A 19,954-nucleotide genomic window follows, 5' to 3' on the forward strand; every position below is an offset into this window, starting at 1 on the left:
TAGAAACTTTTAAGGGAACCAACAGTCGCCTCTTGAGGTGGACATTAGCACTCCAGGCTTTTATGTTCCATATTGTGTATATCAATGGTTCATCCAATTATTTCTCTGACTGGTTAAGTCGTGACAGTCAGTAGATTTGTTGCCTTACGTGACTTCCACATGCTAGAACTTTTTCCTCGCCTATTCTTCTTATACTCCTTGACTATAAGTCTTGGTATGGGGGAGTGTGAGGGAAAAGTTCAATAGATAGGAGTAGCGAGGGAGTATATAGTGACAATAGTTTTATTGTCGGCTACTTGTTAAGGTAGGGTAAGTCCAGCTCCCGCTATTCCCCCTTTTTTCCCCTCCCCAAAAGTGATAGTTTGATTGCTGGCTGGTTGTTAAGGTAGGGTCAGTCTAGCGCCCACTATCCCTTCCCCTCCCTCTTCCCCCTCTTCCGAAAGGTGACATGCGGGGCTCCGGTCAAACAGTAAATCACTCGACTCACAGCTCCCCAACACTACTGTAAGTACACGCCTGATCATATTTTAGTGGACTTATTGGTTGAAAGCTTCACTTTTGACCAATAATTAACTTAGTCCTTTCAGTCTTTATGTTTAATGTTTAATAATCTCCACATCTTTTAGGTACTGTACTTATCATGGAGAGTGATTTCTTAAGCAGTGGGTAACCTGTCTTTCTTTCCAGCTTGAATGACAGAAAGGGTCACCTGCCAATCAACGAGTAAAATTGAAGGAGACTGACTAACGTCCTGGAGACGTCCCAGGTTGTATTTACTTGCCTCTGCACATGTATGAAGAATCAGGATGTAACCCCTCATCATTACAGCAGTCAAGAACCTGATCTCCTGTCATTGGGAAAGATTATTTACGGCCACAAGAACGAGCCAGTGGGTTGTCACCAACACTTTCGACAACCCCCCCCCACATCATCAGCAATGCCTGCAATTTAAACCACACGCAGTGTCACCAACACCAGACACCCAAGTTTTAGATATATATTAGCGTTGAATTCAGATATCATTTATATTTTTAATTTTTCATTTTCTTTCATGTAGGATCAGTATTTCATATTTAAGCGTTTTATATTTTATATTTCCTAAATAATAAAGTGTTTATATTTGTCAGTTTTTTTATTCTTTTTCTATGCATTAATTTTCCTGAGGAGGAGGCAGCCTTAGTAATACTGACTGAAGTTGTTACTGGGCTGAGTAAGCCTTCACATGTACTCAGGGTGAAATCGAAACTTGTGTTTCTCTGATATTGCAATGTTTTTCAATTTTTTTTTATTGCATTGTTGAAGATGAATAAATGTAGGATCTGTTACCTGTACTCAAAGTGGTATTTGAGTTTATGTTTCCTCAATATTACTAGCGTTATTTATTTTATCATTAATAAAGTTGAGAAGCATTCTCCTGTTCGGTTTAAGGCCTTTAAATGTTCTCATTGCTAAACATTACTCATTGGTCATGCAGCTGTGATGTAACTGGAGTTTACTTCCCCCCATCCTTCCACCCCTGGATTTCATAGGGGTGACACCAAAGATTCCACCCTGGGTGACTCCAACCCTATCGATGCCACTTTCTGTGGATGGTTGACAGCAACGCCATGTCCCGTTTGTCATGCCATGTCAGTGCCATGATGTCGTTGGCATGAAACACTTGCACTGCACCATCAGTAATGCCACCAGTGAACCTTGGCATGTGTTTTCTATTTATTCTCACTGTTTCACATACATCGCTATTGTTCACACAGAGGAAATCAGTGAGCATAGGGCTTGTATATCAGTTGTCTGCGAACAATGTATGACCCTTGCCAAGGTATGGCTCCATCATCTTGCGAAGAACATTGTGGAAATTTATTTGGTCCCTAAAGTTCCACAGGACAGATCCAGCATGGCCGTATGGGACGGCTGGGCTGGGCGGCCCTTAAACCCTCCCAAACAAACAAAGCATTCTCTGGTTGGCGATTGTTGGTAAGCTTATTTAATTTATAGATTTACCCTTCAGGGAAGGAGTAGGTAGTCTTACTGATAGTATATTAATATTAGGATTATTGAGGCAACTGTAGATAATAATAATGTAGATCTAAGACCTTAACATAGGTAGTAATAGGCCGATAATGTAGGCAAACACTAGAATAAGTTAGCTAGGGAGAACTGGCAGCCCTAGTTTGAACGAAGAGACGAGGGTATGGAAGAGGGACCAGCTCGTCCTTCTTAAGACGGACACCATCAAGACAAGACGTGCCGTGATCAGCAGACAGCGCCCCCACGTGTCTTCACATCTGAGACTTGGGGAAATCTGGTAGAGGCACCTCGATGTACTGTAGATGACCTCCTCTGTCAGGCTCATACAGTAAGACAAGACCTTCACTTTTTCTCGTAGATTTCTGGCCAGTGTCTTGGGAGATCGTAAGTGAGTTTTAACTGTGGGCCCGGATGCAACAGGATGAGCATGCCCAGTAAGTACCAGTGTCTCAGAGCAGTCTGGAAGCTAGTGTCTGAGTCTGCATAGTTATACTAGGGGATACATACCCTCTTGGATATAGGAATTTCTGAGGTGCAGGCAGGACACTAATTACGATTGAATATTGCAGGAATTAAGGCTCCCAGTTGCACGTGGTTTCTGAGGGAAAGTCCAGAGGGGCTAAGGCTAAGCTTAGGGAAGTTGAAGATCGGGGGGTGTGCTGCAGCACCAAGTGAGTTAGTCCTTTATATGTGCATGCAGGCGAGTTTTCTTGCAACATCAATCATTTGTGAAAATCTGTCCTGTAAGATACTTGTGAGGCTGAGGTACCCACCTCAGAACTCGGTGTCAACAGAGTTTGCCAGGGTAGGCGACTCACTTGGAGGCAGTCCACACAAATTTTCACAAACATCCCAGAAATGCCCAATATGCACCTTGTATTGTTGAGTGTATTTTTCAACACAGTACCAGTCTCACAGTGACACATAACTAAGAGTTTTATACCAAAGTGATCACGTTTTCTTGGTATATATTGCTTGAATGACAGTCATCCCTTGAACAGAATCAAGGACTCATCAACAACAATGTTCTTGAATGGATAAAATAGGCAGTGAATTTTTGTTTCAGATTCAAAAACAATTCCCGGATTTTGTATAGGTCATTTCTGTTGGGAGTATTCCTGTCTGAGAAGTGCAACATTCATAGCAACAGAGTAAATCTGTTGCAGGGAATGAGGTCATGGAAGACTGGAGTACAGATGAAGTGGTCTGTGGACCAGTAGTGTGCTATATTGATCTTAAATGTTTCTGTCATAAGCATGACAGTACCAAGGAATAATTACATTTCAGCCACAGTTGCATCTTTCCACCTGTGCAGCCATGATGTCTCTGTAACATACGTGTTGTCCATTGTATAGTTGTAGTACATGTTGGTCTGGGTAACAATCAGGTTCATTATAGGCTCATCAAAGTATAGTTAGAAATAGTCTAACTCTGTAGACTCATTTGTGATGGGACAGTGTGGCATGATGCCACTTCCACTGGCATGAAAATTGAAGGATGTGGCACAAATGGTATACTTTCCATCCAGTTTCATTCATGGTCACATGGTGCAGGGTGAACCTGTAGCATGGGGCATTGGGGAGCAGGGGAAAGGATGGGAGTGGAGGCAGCACATGGTTGAGAGGGTGCCGGGTGGTCCTTTGTCTACCCACCCAGCGCTCCACGAGGTCCAGGCACCATGCCACCCACCTCGTCTTCCTCCATTCCAGCATATTCACCTTCATGATCAGTATCACTATCAGTGGCTGGGATTTTGGATCGAGACCAGAGGCATCACTAGAGTTGGTGTCACACGGGGCGGAACTTCTGGTGTCACCCGGGGCAGCATCTTTGGTGTCACCCCCATGAAATTCAAGGGTGGTGGATGGGGAAGGGGGGTAAACTTCAGTTACGTCACTACTGCATGACAAATAACAATTGTTTTCCAATGAGAAAGTTTAAGGGCCATAAACTGAACAGGAGAATACATCTCGACTTTATTAATGATAAAATAAATAATCATAGTAATATTGAGGAAACATAAACTCAAATATACCACTTTGAGTACAGGCAACAGATCCTACATTTATTCAGGTTCAAGAATGCCCAAAAAAAAAAAAAAAAAAAAAAAGCTTGAAAAAAATGAAAAACATTGCAATGTCAGAGAAACATTAGTTCTGATTTGACCTTGAGTACAGGGAACATCTCAGTGAATCTGATCTTACATTTGACCTTGAGTACAGGGAACATCTCAGTGAATCTGATCTTACATTTGACCTTGAGTACAGGGAACATCTCAGTGAATCTGATCTTACATTTCATTGCCTTCATTTATGCATAATCATTTATCACATCATCAAAATCAATGATTTTCCCTATGTAAACTTATTTGTACTTTGTTAATATATAATAGGCTATATAGAAATGAAGGACTCTTCTGATATGTTGGTGCAGCACTGTTTTGTGCATTAGTGTCACCTTCTTTAGAGGCTCTATGGTGTCACCCCCTAAATGGTGTCACCCGGGGCGGCTCTCCTCCCCTTACGACCCCCGTTACGACTCGTGACCTGCCACGACCCTTGCCAACTGCATATGGCACACTGCCTGAATGTAGGCGATGATGCTTAAAAGTACGTTTCACTTTCACTCAACGAATCATCTTTTGGCACAAAATCGATTTCATCATCGTCACTTATGTCCCTTTCACTATCGTCAACACCATAATGCATGGAAAATGATCATTTCCTCTTGCAGAGATGTTTTTGAGTAGTAACACTAGCAACTCCAGAGGTGCTGTGCTGAGGGTCTGTTGTTGCCACACTGGCCACATTAGCCACACTGGCCACCACAGAAGTGCTGGGATGAGGGTCTGGTATGACCACACTGTACTCACCTAATTGTACTCACCTAATTGTGGTTGCAGGAGTCGAGACTCAGCTCCTGGCCCCGCCTCTTCACTGATCGCTACTGGATCCTCTCTCTCTCTGCTTCCTGAGCTTTGTCATACCTCTTCTTAAAACTATGTATGGTTCCTGCCTCCACTACTTCACTTGCTAGGCTATTCCACTTGCTGACAACTCTGTGACTGAAGAAATACTTCCTAACGTCCCTGTGACTCGTCTGAGTCTTCAGCTTCCAGTTGTGACCCCTTGTCCCTGTGTCCCCTCTCTGGAACATCCTATCTCTGTCCACCTTGTCTATTCCCCGCAGTATCTTGTATGTCGTTATCATGTCTCCCCTGACCCTTCTGTCCTCCAGTGTCGTCAGTCCGATTTCCCTTAACCTTTCCTCGTACGACATTCCCTTGAGCTCTCGGACTAGCCTTGTTGCAAACCTTTGTACTTTCTCTAATTTCTTGACGTGCTTGACCAGGTGTGGGTTCCAGACTGGTGCTGCATACTCCAGTATGGGCCTAACATACACAGTGTACAGTGTCTTGAATGATTCCTTATTAAGGTATCGGAACGTTATTCTCAGGTTTGCCAGGCGCCCGTATGCTGCAGCAGTTATTTGGTTGATGTGTGCCTCCAGTGATGTGCTCGGTGTTATGGTCACCCCAAGGTCTTTCTCCCTGAGTGAGGTCTGTAGTCTTTGTCCACCTAGCCTATACTCTGTCTGCGGTCTTCTTTGCCCCTCCCTAATCTTCATGACTTTGCATTTGGCTGGATTGAATTCGAGAAGCCAGTTACTGGACCACATGTCCAGCCTCTCCAGGTCTCTTTGCAGTCATGCCTCATCCTCGTCCGATTTAATTCTTCTCATCAACTTCACGTCATCTGCGAACAGGGACACTTCAGAGTCTATTCCTTCCATCATGTCGTTCACATATATCAAAAATAGCACTGGTCCTAGAACTGACCCCTGTGGGACCCCGCTCGTAACAGGCGCCCACTGTGATACCTCTTCACGTACCATGACTCGTTGCTGCCTCCTTGTCAGGTATTCCCTTATCCATTGCAGTGCCCTTCCTTTTACATGCCTGATCCTCCAGCTTCTGCACTAATCTCTTGTGGGGAACTGTGTCAAAGGCCTTCCTGCAGTCTAGGAAAACGCAATCTACCCACCCCTCTCTCTCGTGTCTTACTTCTGTTACCTTGTCATAAAACTCCAGGAGGTTTGTGATACAAGATTTGCCTTCCATGAACCCATGCTGGTTTTCATTTATAATCTTGTTCCTTTCCAGGTGTTCGACCACTCTCCTCCTGATAATCTTCTCCATGACTTTGCACACAATACATGTCAGAGACACAGGTCTGTAGTTTAGTGCCTCGTTTCTGCTTCCTTTCTTAAATATGGGGACTACATTAGCTGTCTTCCATTTCTCAGGTAGTTGCCCAGTTTTAAGGGATGTGTTGAAGATTGTGGTTAGAGGCACACACAGCATCTCTGCTCCTTCACTAAGGACCCATGGGGAGATGTTGTCTGGTCCCATCGCCTTTGAGGTGTCAAGGTCACTTAAGAGCTTCTTCACCTCCTCCTCAGTTGTTCGTATGTCATCCAACACTTGTTGGTATATTCCCTCTTGATGTTCCCTTCTGTGCTGTCTTCCCACAGCCCTTCCTGTCTCTACTGTAAAAACTTCCTTAAATCTCCTGTTCAGCTCCTCACATACCTCCTGATCATTTCTTGTGAGTTCTCCACCTTCTGTCCTTAATCTGATCACCTGGTCTTTGACTGTTGTCTTCCTCTTGATGTGGCTATACAACAGTTTCGGGTCAGTCTTGATTCTCGATGCTATGTCATTTTCATACTGTCGCTGGGCCTCCCTCCTTACCTGTGCGTACTCATTCCTGGCTCTGCGACTGATCTCCCTATTTTCGTGTGTTCTCTGCCTTCTGTACTTTTTCCATTCTCTATTGCACTTTGTTTTTGCCTCCTTACACCGTCGGGTAAACCAGGGGCTCGTTCTGGTCTTCCCATTGTTACTGTTGCCCTTGGGAATGAACCTTTCCACTGCCTCCTTGCATTTTGTTGCTACATATTCCATCATTTCATTTACTGGCTTTCCTGTCAGTTCTCTGTCCCACTGGACCTCCCGCAGGAAGTTCTTCAACCCTATGTAGTCCCCTCTTTTATAGTCAGGCTTTTCCCATTCTACTCCTGTTATTCTCTCCACTTGCAGCTCTACTATGTATTCAAAGCACAGAACCACGTGGTCGCTAGCTCCTAGGGGACTCTCATACTTGATGTCCTCAATGTCTGAGCTGCCCAGGGTGAACACAAGGTCCAATCTTGCTGGTTCATCCTCCCCTCTCACTCTGGTAGTGTCCTTAACATGTTGGTGCATGAGGTTTTCCAGCACCACGTCCAACATCCTGGCTCTCCATGTTTCGGGACCCCCATGTGGCTCCAGGTTTTCCCAGTCAATCTCCCTGTGGTTGAAATCCCCCATAACCAGCAACTTTGCTCTGCTGGAGTGAGCTCTTCTTGCCACCTCAGCAAGTGTGTCCACCATTGCTCTGTTGCTCTCTTCATATTCCTCTCTTGGCCTCCTGCAGTTCTGTGGTGGATTATACATCACTGCAATGACCACTTTGTGTTCCCCAGACTGAAGTGTACCTGCTATGTAGTCTCTTTCTCCTGTCTCATCTATTCCTTCCATTTTCTCGAATTTCCATCTGTTTTTTACGAGCAGAGCAACCCCACCTCCCCCCCTGCCCCTTCTATCTTTCCTCATGATCTGGTATCCTGGTGGGAAGATTGCATCTGTTATTGTCTCCATGAGTTTTGTTTCTGTAACTGCTATGATGTCTGGGGACTTCTCATTGATTCTTTCTTGCCATTCCTCATGTTTATTCATTAATCCATCTGCATTTGTGTACCAAACCTTCAACTTCTGTTCTAATACTGTAACTGTGATGCGGGGGGTGGAAACAGAGGGATCGGTGTGTGATGGTTGGTTTGGATTGTTCAATTGCCTTGGGGGTGTCGTGGCTGGAGTCCTTCTGCAGGTGTTTCTGGGGGGTGCGCTTGTCCTTCCATTTGATCCTGGGTTATTCTGCTCTCCTTTTTCATTTCCTCCCATTTCTCCTTTCGTTTTTGAACTCTCTCTTTCATTGTCTTCCTTTCGTCCTGTGTTCTATCTCGGTCGAGGTACACACTCCGGAACTCCTGCTTGCCTCTCAGCCGTGCTTTCTCCTGCAGGATCATGGTTCGGGTTGATTCTGCCTTGAAAATTACTTTGAGAGGCCAATTCCTTTTCTTTGTGAACCGCCCAATTCTCCGAAAATTTGCCACCTGGGTCATGTCCCCCTCGCCTATCACCTTCATGATATCTTCAATCGCTTTTTTCTCCTCCTGCTTTCTTTCATCATAAGTTTCCCCTTTAGCTTCGTCTAGCCCATAGACAAACACGGATCTCTCCCTTTCCACCTCCCACTGTGACTCCCATTGCATCCTCTGATGTGTCTTAGTTCCTTCCCATGGAGTGTTCCTTCCTTCAGTCCCTTCCCTACTTATGGCCCCTATGCTTCTTGGTTTATCCTTCCTGCTCACCTGCTCCTGGCCCCCACAGGTATCTGGTAAGGTCCTTGCACATGTCCTAGTTCCTTCAATGTCTTCCAACCTCTCTTTCTGTCCTAGTGTGCTCACTGTCTTTGTTTTGGCCCCATGTGGGTTTGACAGGACCTCTGCATACAGTTTAGTTTCCATGCTTCCTTCGAACCTGTTGTCTGTGTTCGATGTAGCCATTGCCGATGCTACTTTTGTAATATCTTTGTCTCTGTGCTGTTTCAGATGTCTGAGCTCCTCTTCTAATCTCTCTATCTTGATTTCTGCTGCTGTGGCCTGTTGCTTCCACCTTCTGCATTCTGCTGCTAACCTCTCTTCCATCTTCCTTTCCAGCTCATCTAGTCTCCTTCCCCAGTCTTCCTCCCTTTTTTTGAGCTCTACCTCCTATTCCTCCCTCTCAGATTCGTCCTTGGAGCCCCTTGTCCTCATCCTGGTAAGGGGGAGGGGAATAGATGGTTAGGAGAGGGGATGGATGGTTGTGGGGGAGGGGGAGGATGGTTATTGGAGGGGTAGAGATTGTTGGGGGAGGGAGTTAGATGGTTTGGGGGAGAGAGGGGATGGATGGTTATGGGGGAGGGGGAGGATGGTTATTGGAGGGAGGGAGGTAGTTGGGCGGGGGTTATACGGTTTGGGGAGGGGTTAGGTGGTTTGGGGGAGGGGTAGGTGGCTAAGGTGAGGTGGTTAGGGAAGGGGTGGTACGTGTTTGTGTCAAGTGTTTGTGTCAAGTGTTTGTGTCAAGTGGTGGAGGGTGTGTGTGTGTGTGTGTGTGTATGTGCATGTGTGTGTGTGTGTGTGTGTGTATGTGCGTGTGTGTTGTTGAGAATTTGGCCTTACCTGCTGTGTTTATTATAACTATATATAATGAACACTTAGCTGATAAATGACAGCAAATCGTCTACACAGCCGCCCCTGCAGACGAGGTCTAGAAGCTGTCGAAACCATCACAACAGTGGGCTGTCAAGAGATACAATTTGTAAGTATAAATTACCCCTAGGGGGTGTTATGTCAGCCTATTTCATTCGATGATGGCTGACGAAATACTTACTTGTTTGGACTCAAAAGTCCACACCTTACTGCCGATTATAGGTTGATTACAAACTCTTTGTGACTCAAGAATTGAGCAATCCCCCGATCTACAAGAAATTCGTAACATACCTTGCTCTTTGTAACGTGAGCTATGGTGTTCTCAACACCTTCGACAGATATCGGTGACTTGATAGAAGCTGAAGTGTCCTTGGATGTCCACGTCTTCCATTGTCTAGGAAACGCACACTGGTACACTATGTTCCACAAGATTTGTCTTTATTGTTCACAATGTATCACAAGAGAAGCTGATCACACTTCTCCTATGTTTATCGTGTTTTGTGAGACACTTTGTCCACACTAACGCACAGATCAGTGTTCTTTGTTGGTTATCCTGGCGTCAGTGTCACTCGTAGTAGAGTCAAAGTTAATCTGGCCAGACGCCACAGCGCTCCATGCCGTCTCTGCCCCCAGCACAAAAAAAACGCTGACCTAGTACCTTGCATCCTTGTCACCTCCTCAATGAAGCAAAGCAGAATGTTTGTTTCTTGCTGTCTTAATCATAGACAACAATGTACACTAGTTTTACTATGGTAATAAAGTGGGAGCAGGATTTTCCTTAATTGTCCTGCTAAGTAAGAGATGTACTGTCTCTTATAAAAATACACGTTGCAACACCGCTGCAAGGAGCAGAGGTCATTTGACTACGTGGCATAGCATCTGTGATCAATTACTCACTCTAGCAGTAAACAAGACGCTCGCCCCTTCTGAGTGGCCCCTCAGGGCTGAAAGGGCTGAAGGGGGCTGAAGGGGGCTGATACCCCCCTCCTGGAGAAAATTTCTCCACACTGGGGGGCGGCGGAGGTTCGCTGCAGGTGAACTATTCATCACTTAACATTAATTTGATTTTCTCACTCGCCACCACTGCTGCTTGTCTTTTCTGAACAGCTTTAGTCTGTGTGGTTTCTGGAGAATCACTAATTTTGTTTTCAACACTGTGTAATTCTAACGGCACTAGTTTATTTATTGTCCGCTTATTCACTACACCTTTGCTCAAAACATCAACTGTCCTGATGATTCCATTTGCATCAGGATATATGGTCACAATTTTTCCAAGTGGCCATTGGGACCTCGGACCATCATTGTCGATAATCACTATGTCACCAGGTCTTAAGGACTTATGATTTTCAGGAATACCAGCTCCATAGAAGTGTTCTCTCAATGAGGTGAGATAGTCTTCTCGCCAAATTTTCTCCCAACGTTCAATCACTTTATTAAGGTGTTTGAATTTACGTCTGAGTTGCTCAGGTTCGAAATAAGTAGGATCCTCTATGATTTCTTTATCATTCATGGGAGGAACAGGTTCGAGCCTTCTGCCATGGAGTAAATGAGATGGACTTAACACTTCTAAATTGTCCAGATCATCGGTAACATAAGTTAGAGGTCTGTTGTTGACTCTATTTTCTATTTCAGTCACAACTGTACGGAATTCTTCTAAGTCTATTCTCTGACGATGAAGAGTCTTCCTTAAACAACGCTTTACAATGCCGATCATTCTTTCATAAAATCCGCCGTGCCATGGAGATTTAGGAGGAATGTATCTCCAACGACATCTGCGTTGATTCAGCATCTGTTGTACTTCTGGTTGATCAAAGATCTTGCTTATATAAGCAGCACCAGCAACAAAGTTCGTTGCATTATCTGAAATCATCAGTCTGGGACATGCCCTTCTGGCTGCAAACCTTCTGAATAATTTGATAAAGGTTTCAGCAGACATGTCAGTGGCTACTTCTAGATGTACTGCTCTAGTTGTAGCACAAGTGAACAAACAGATGTACACCTTGATGGGAACTTTGTCAACTGTTTTGGTTAAAATTATTGGTCCAGTGTAATCTACACCTGTCACCTCAAATGGAGTGATATGACAAACTCTTTCAGAGGGATATGGAGGTGGTCCTGGATACTGACATACTCGCATATCGTAGTGACGACAAGTAATACAGTCCTTTATTTGTTTTTTCACACTTTGTCGACCTTGAGGTATCCAGTAAGATTGTCGTATATGACAAAGTGTGTCAGCTACCCCACCATGTAACACGTTACTGTGGGCGTTTTGCACAATCAGTTTTGTTAGCCAATGATTCTTGGGGATCAATATTGGATGTATGGCTTCTTTAGGTAGTGAAGAATTATGAATTCTTCCTCGACATCTCATAATCTTTTCTGAGTCGAGATAAAGTCCTAAAGAATTAATCATAACAGGTTTCTTTGGGGATTTATCTTGTGTTTCTAGAAATTTATATTCTGTAGAGAAAACGTCTTTCTGTATTAGTTTCACCCAGTATTTAATGGGTTCAAGATATTCATAATCAGGTTTAATACCTTTAATGAATTTAAAGACAAGAGCTGTAACTCTTAAGAGTTTACCCAAAGATGAGTATTTAGATCCATCAATGACTATTTCTGTTGTGTCTGCAGTATTTACACAACTTATTTCTGCTGTGTTCAAGCAGGCTGTTTCTTCTGGCATAATGTGAGCTTTTTGCTGAGGCCAGTTATTTTCATCAGAGAGCCAGTTCGGTCCGTGGAGCCATAATTTATTATCCACAAATTTCTTGAGTGGGACACCACGTGACAACATGTCAGCTGGATTCTCTTGGGTAGAGACATGAAGAAAGAGATAATCTCTCTGCATCTCTTTTATTTCTGCTACTCTGTTCTGTACATAGACCAACTTACTCTTATTATTTCTTAACCACTGGAGAACTGCCTCATTATCACTCCAGATCACGGTTTTCTCAATAGCGAGATGATCAAGTACTTTGTTGAGATAGACAGCTAATTTTGTACCTACATAGAGTGCTGTCAGTTCCAATTGTGGTACTGTTCTGACCTTCAAGGGTGCTACCCTGGCCTTTGAAGTAATTAGTGTACTTCCTTCAGCATTACTCATGTAAGCTACAGCGCCATAACCTCTGGTTGACGCATCACAGAACACATGTAATGTGTAATTGTTTCCCTCTTGACCTATTTGTCTGGGAAATTTAATTTGATGAAGTTGTTTAAACTCCTTGGATATTTCATCCCATGCTTGACTCATTTCTAGAGGCAAGTTCTCATCCCATCCAATTTTGAGTTTCCATGCATCTTGCATAAGCATTTTACCCTTTATGGTAATTGGTGAGACGAGTCCTAGAGGATCAAAACATTGTGATACCTCTGACAGTAAACTACGTTTAGTGAGTGGACTGCATGATTTATTGTTTATCCTTTTGAGACTCAGAGTATCTTCCTGTGTGTTCCAATTAAGTCCCAGCATATTGTTGCAATCAGGAATTTCAGTTTCAGGGAAATCTTCTTTGATAAGTTCCCTTAATTGCTTTGAATTTGTATTCCACATCCTTAGAGGCATATTTGCTTCTTTCATCTCCTTGTTAGCTTCTCTGTATAAGGATTTCAAATCCTCCTCTTTATTCACAGAACCTTGAAGATTGTCCACATAGAAACTTTTCTTTAAGATTTCTTTGAAGGGACTTTCAGATTTCTTCAAATGTGTATTTAGAGTAGCTTCTAGTAAGAATGGAGAGGATGTTGCACCAAATAATACTGATTTGAAACGATAAGTTTTCACAGGACTTTGAGGATCATGTGGATTTTCAGGCCACAAGAATCGAGTATAATCTCTATCTATTTCTTGTAGTCCTACTCTCAAGAAAGCTTTGGAAATATCAGCCGTGTAGGCATATGGGTTTGTGCGAAATTTCATAAGCACGTCTCCAAGCTTCTCAGTTAGTGAGGGTCCGGTCATCAGACAGTCATTAAGACTTGCTACATCTTTATTTGCACGTGCGCTGCAATTATATACAACACGTAGTGGAGTGGTTTCAGAATCTTTTCTGACTCCATGGTGTGGGAGATAATGAGCGTTTGTCTTCAACTTATCTTTGACTATTTCCTCAATGAATTTATTGTCCAACTGTTCTTGTATGATATTATCATAGACAGTCAGTAGCTCTGGATTCTTCCTGAGCTCATGTATTTGTGCTTTCATTTGTCCAAAAGCCATGCGATAATTGCTAGGCAGATGTGGTGGATTTAATTTCCATGGAAACCTAACCCAATACTGTCCATCTTTATATTTGACAGTGTCCAAATATTGGTTATAAGTCTGAGACTCTTGTGGGCTTGGTTTATTTACATCAATACCTATCGCATCTAAATCCCACAACTTATCAATTGGTTCATTCATTTCTTCCAGTAATGATAATTTTTGCTGTGGTACATGATCAGCGGTTATTCTCGTAACTAGTACATTTTCCACTGAATCAATATCAGCTTCTTTCCCACTTTGAGAGGGAATGGGACCACATATCATGTGGCCTCCTGCTGTTTTCAGCGAGTGAACATCATGTTTACTTACTATATTTTGCACAAAACAGTGATAATAATCACTTCCAATGATTAAATCAATTGGACTAATTGTGTCCGTCTGTATGTCAGGACAGACTAACTTGACCTTAGCTGCTTTCAGTGCTGCAACTGTTTCTTTTAATCCCTGGATCTGCACAGACTTAGGCAAATCATCTACTACCACAGCTTCTACTGTCTTTTTCCTGTTTCCTAGACCAACAGTGATTTTGGCTAGGTCATATGTCTGTTTACCAGAATTATGGAAAAAACCAGCTATATCTAACTGTATTTTGGCATAGGGTTGTTTATTCAGTTTCTGCAACACTGATCTTCTTATGAAGGACCTTTGTGAGCCTTGATCAAATAGTGTTAGCACATTGGTTTTGTGTAATTTATTGGATAACTCAACTCGAGCTATCGGGAGAGCAGTTGCTTTAAACTTATCTCTCACATTTAATGCTGTTGCTTGTTGACTTCCTGATTCTGTGGAAGTCTGCTGCTGTTCAGCAAAAGTATTTGGGCATAATGCTGTATGATGCATACCCTTGCATTTCAAACACTTCTTCAGTGAGCATTTTCCTCCCTTGTGTTCACCTAAACACTTGATGCATCTTTTCAGCTGATGAATACGTTGTTTACGTGTCTCCATTGATGTGTATTGACTACAATACTGTGCCCAATGTGTTCCATCACAAAGTACACATTTTGGAGTACGTTTATGTATGACAGTCTGTTTACTGTCTATTGTATTCACAGCTTGATAAATGCCTATATGGGATTTCCCATTATGTGGTTTAGTGGGAGTAGTTATACTCTTTTTATACTGAGTTGAAGGTTTATTATCCACGGGATTTGTGGATTTTTCATCTTGTCTCGTTGCTTGCATGCATGAAACTATTGTTTGTAAACCATTGCTAATTTCTTGACAAGTGAAATAGCGTTTATTGAACATAATATTTAATCGTTCAATAGTTTGTGGTGACAACTTATCTTGTACAATACCACTGATAAACCAATCACATTGTCTTAGGTCATATTTAGCACCTAGAGATATGAGACTATTGTCTAATGTGATTCTAAATGCCTGTAAGTCTGAATAACAATGTTTGGGTGGCTTCAAGCTTGATATTAAGACTGCATGTCTAACTCTAGCCTTGTCATCATCAAAGTAATTGTCTGCTAAGACACGTAAGGCTATTTGATAATTACCTTTAACCACCGGAAATGACTTAATCAGTTCATAGGGTTCTCCCTTCACAAGACATTTAAGATAATTGAACTTAGCAATCTCATCTATGTCAGTTCGTGAATTTACTATGGATTGAAAACCACTAATGAATTCTTCATAATTATGACCTTGGAAAATAGGTAATGACAATGTAGGTAAGCTTGGTAATGGGACACTTGTTGTTGTTACAGGTGTAACAGGTGTTTGACCACTAGTTACAGTAGGTCTCTGTGACAGAGTTTTACGGCAGATAGCCTGTACTCCTGTCCACCTTAATTGTTGATCACTAAAAGTATCCAAAACATTTTTAATTTCATCCTCAGATGGATCTGATTCAAGAAATTTATTTTCATAATGTGTATAGTCTGAATTAATTATTTTCATACGTTGTGTAAATAATCCAAACTTGACCTCAAGATCATCAAAATCTATGTTTGTATCTTGAGTTAATCCTATACAGACTGAAATTAGATTTTCTAATTGTGTAATCTTAGTCTGTAAAGACTGAAACTGAGTTTTCAAACAAGCCATTTTAATGGTATACTGAAAATTCTAGCACCACACTTAGAGTGTTTAAAAAACACTGTACTGCTATAAACAGCTGAGTTTTTGTTATGCTTAAGTCAGCAATAATCGAGTCAGACACTACTGACCCACTAAGCTTAACCTCAGGGTCAATGACCATGAAGGGTACAGGGTACATGTGTCTGGTGTTTATGGCTTAGAGTTTGCGGTGTCAGCCTGACCATGATGATTAATCGTAAATAACGATGTTATACACTTCATTCACTATACACTATAAATGTCACTGTATAACTGTAATCACACGTGAATATTACTTACACATATATAAATTTCACTGTTAATATATATTTGAAAGCTTACACTTTATATATAAGTTCCTTTAATATAACAGGTAGATCTATAAGAAACAAACTTTAACACAATCTTGTCTCTTAATTTCTGTCTATAAACATTATAAACACTGTGTATATATACACTCAGACAAACAACATCACTTGGGTGTTGTCTTAATCAGCGATTTCTCCAGATTGGAGCAGTGGGTGCAGGGTGTGGGTGAGTCACCCAGCTCCCGTTTTCTTTGGGTGTCCGCTGGGTGAGCGCCCGTTTTCTTTTGGGTGAACGCTGGGTGAGCGCCCGTTTTCTTTTGGCTGCCCATTCTCTGTGATTGAGTCTGGAGGGACTCATTTATACTGATTTATATTGTAAAACACTAGTTTTACATCTTTTTTCGAAGGACCTTGGCTCATAGGTTATTTGTACACTGTAGTACAACATATTTGGACCACAGTGTGGTCTTTATCCTGTTCGAAGGACCAAACTTCTGTTGAGAATCTGGCCTTACCTGCTGTGTTTATTATAACTATATATAATGAACACTTAGCTGATAAATGACAGCAAATCGTCTACACAGCCGCCCCTGCAGACGAGGTCTAGAAGCTGTCGAAACCATCACAACAGTGGGCTGTCAAGAGATACAATTTGTAAGTATAAATTACCCCTAGGGGGTGTTATGTCAGCCTATTTCATTTGATGATGGCTGACGAAATACTTACTTGTTTGGACTCAAAAGTCCACACCTTACTGCCGATTATAGGTTGATTACAAACTCCTTGTGACTCAAGAATTGCGCAATACCCTGATCTACAAGAAATTCGTAACATACCTTGCTCTTTGTAACGTGAGCTATGGTGTTCTCAACACCTTCGACAGATATCGGTGACTTGATAGAAGCTGAAGTGTCCTTGGATGTCCACGTCTTCCATTGTCTAGGAAACGCACACTGGTACACTATGTTCCACAAGATTTGTCTTTATTGTTCACAATGTATCACAAGAGAAGCTGATCACACTTCTCCTATGTTTATCGTGTTTTGTGAGACACTTTGTCCACACTAACGCACAGATCAGTGTTCTTTGTTGGTTATCCTGGCGTCAGTGTCACTCGTAGTAGAGTCAAAGTTAATCTGGCCAGACGCCACAGCGCTCCATGCCGTCTCTGCCCCCAGCACAAAAAAAAACGCTGACCTAGTACCTTGCATCCTTGTCACCTCCTCGATGAAGCAAAGCAGAATGTTTGTTTCTTGCTGTCTTAATCATAGACAACAATGTACACTAGTTTTACTATGGTAATAAAGTGGGAGCAGGATTTTCCTTAATTGTCCTGCTAAGTAAGAGATGTACTGTCTCTTATAAAAATACACGTTGCAACACCGCTGCAAGGAGCAGAGGTCATTTGACTACGTGGCATAGCATCTGTGATCAATTACTCACTCTAGCAGTAAACAAGATGCTCGCCCCTTCTGAGTGGCCCCTCAGGGCTGAAAGGGCTGAAGGGGGCTGAAGGGGGCTGATACCCCCCTCCTGGAGAAAATTTCTCCACATGTGTGTGTGTGTGTGTGTGTGTGTGTGTGTGTGTGTGTGCATGTGTGTGTGTGCATGTGTGTGTGTGGTGTGTGTGTGTGGTGTGTGTGTGGTGTGTGTGTGTGGTGTGTGTGTATGTGTGTGTGTGTGTGTGTACTCACCTATTTGTACTCACCTATTTGTGGTTGCAGGGGTCGAGTCCTAGCTCCTGGCCCCGCCTCTTCACCGGTTGCTACTAGGCCCTCTCTCTCCCCGCTCCATGAGTTTTATCAAACCTCATCTTAAAACTGTGTATGGTTCCTGCCTCCACTACGTCATTTTCTAGGCTATTCCACTGCCTTACAACTCTATGACTGAAGAAATACTTCCTACTATCTCTCTGACTCATTTGTGTCTTCAACTTCCAATTGTGGCCTCTTGTTTCTGTGTCCCCTCCCTGGAACATCCTGTCCTTGTCCACTTTGTCTATTCCACGCAGTATTTTATATGTCATTATCATGTCTCCCCTGACCCTCCTGTCCTCCAGTGTCGTCAGGCCGATTTCCCTTAATCTTTCTTCATAGGACATTCCCCTTAGCTCTGGAACTAACCTTGTTGCAAACCTTTGTACTTTCTCTAGTTTCTTGACGTGCTTTATCAAGTGCGGGTTCCAAACAGGTGCTGCATACTCCAGTATGGGCCTGACATACATGGTGTACAGTGTCTTGAATGATTCCTTACTAAGGTATCGGAATGCTGTTCTCAGGTTTGCCAGGCGCCCATATGCTGCAGCAGTTATCTGATTGATGTGTGCTTCCGGAGACATGCTCGGTGTTATACTCACCCCAAGATCTTTCTCCTTGAGTGAGGTTTGCAGTCTTTGGCCACCTAGCCTATACTCTGTCTGTGGTCTTCTGTGCCCTTCCCCTATCTTCATGACTTTGCATTTGGCAGGATTAAATTCGAGAAGCCATTTGCTGGACCAGGTGTCCAGTCTGTCCAGGTCTCTTTGAAGTCCTGCCTGGTCCTCATCAGATTTAATTCTCCTCATTAACTTCACATCATCTGCAAACAGGGACACTTCTGAGTCTAACCCTTCCGTCATGTCGTTCACATATACCAAAAATAGCACTGGTCCTAGGACCGACCCCTGTGGGACCCCGCTCGTCACAGGTGCCCACTGTGATACATCATTACGTACCATGACTCGTTGTTGCCTCCCTGTCAGGTATTCTCTGATCCATTGCAGTGCCCTTCCTGTTATATGCGCCTGATGCTCTAGCTTCTGCACTAATCTCTTGTGAGGAACTGTGTCAAAGGCCTTCTTGCAGTCCAAGAAGATGCAATCAACCCACCCCTCTCTCTCTTGTCTTACTTCTGTTATTTTATCATAAAACTCCAGAAGGTTTGTGACACAGGATTTGCCTTCCGTGAATCCGTGCTGGTTGGCATTTATACTCTTGTTCCGTTCCAGGTGCTCCACCACTCTCCTCCTGATAATCTTCTCCATAATTTTGCATACTATACACGTCAATGACACAGGTCTATAGTTTAGTGCCTCTTTTCTGTCTCCTTTTTTGAAAATGGGAACTACATTTGCCGTCTTCCATACCTCAGGTAGTTGCCCAGTTTCCAGGGATGTGTTGAAGATTGTGGTAAGTGGTACGCACAACATATCTGCTCCCTCTCTAAGGACCCACGGAGAGATGTTGTCCGGTCCCATTGCCTTTGAGGTATCGATGTCCCTTAGCAGTTTCTTCACCTCCTCCTCATCTGTATGTATGTCGTCCAACACTTGTTGGTGTATTCCTTGTTGGTGTCCCCATCTGGTCTGTCCCCCCAGAGTCCTTCCTGTCTCTACTGTAAATACTTCCTTAAATCTCGTGTTGAGCTCCTCACATACCTCTTGATCGTTTCTTGTGAGTTCTCCACCTTCTTTCCTCAGCCTTATCACCTGGTCCTTGACTGTTGTCTTCCTCCTAATGTGGCTATACAGCAGTTTCGGGTCAGATTTGACTTTCGATGCTATGTCGTTTTCATACTGTCGCTGGGCCTCCCTCCTTATCTGCGCATACTCGTTTCTGGCTCTTCTACTAATCTCCTTGTTTTCCTGGGTCCTATGCCTCCTGTACCTTTTCCATTCTCTGTTGCACTTAGTTTTTGCCTCCCTACACCTTCGGGTAAACCAAGGACTCGTTTTGGTCTTCCTATTATTTCTGTTTCCCTTGGGAACAAAACTTTCCTCTGCCTCCTTGCACTTTGTTGCCACATATTCCATCATCTCGTTTACTGATTTTCCTACCATTTCTCTGTCCCACTGAACCTCCTGCAGGAAGTTTCTCATACCTGTGTAGTCCCCCCTTTTATAGTTTGGCCTGTCCCCTTCAGTGTGTGTGTGTGTGTGTGTGTGTGT

The 19,954-nt window shown here is 43.1% G+C and overlaps 1 pseudogene; it reads left to right on the top strand.

The window, feature by feature from the left end:
• Window positions 1-19,954, top strand: part of LOC128700887 (zinc finger protein 84-like) — a 299,564-nt pseudogene that overhangs the window by 86,398 nt on the left and 193,212 nt on the right.

Source organism: Cherax quadricarinatus, chromosome 94 (assembly GCF_038502225.1).
Source record: "Cherax quadricarinatus isolate ZL_2023a chromosome 94, ASM3850222v1, whole genome shotgun sequence".
Classification (NCBI taxonomy): domain Eukaryota; kingdom Metazoa; phylum Arthropoda; class Malacostraca; order Decapoda; family Parastacidae; genus Cherax; species Cherax quadricarinatus.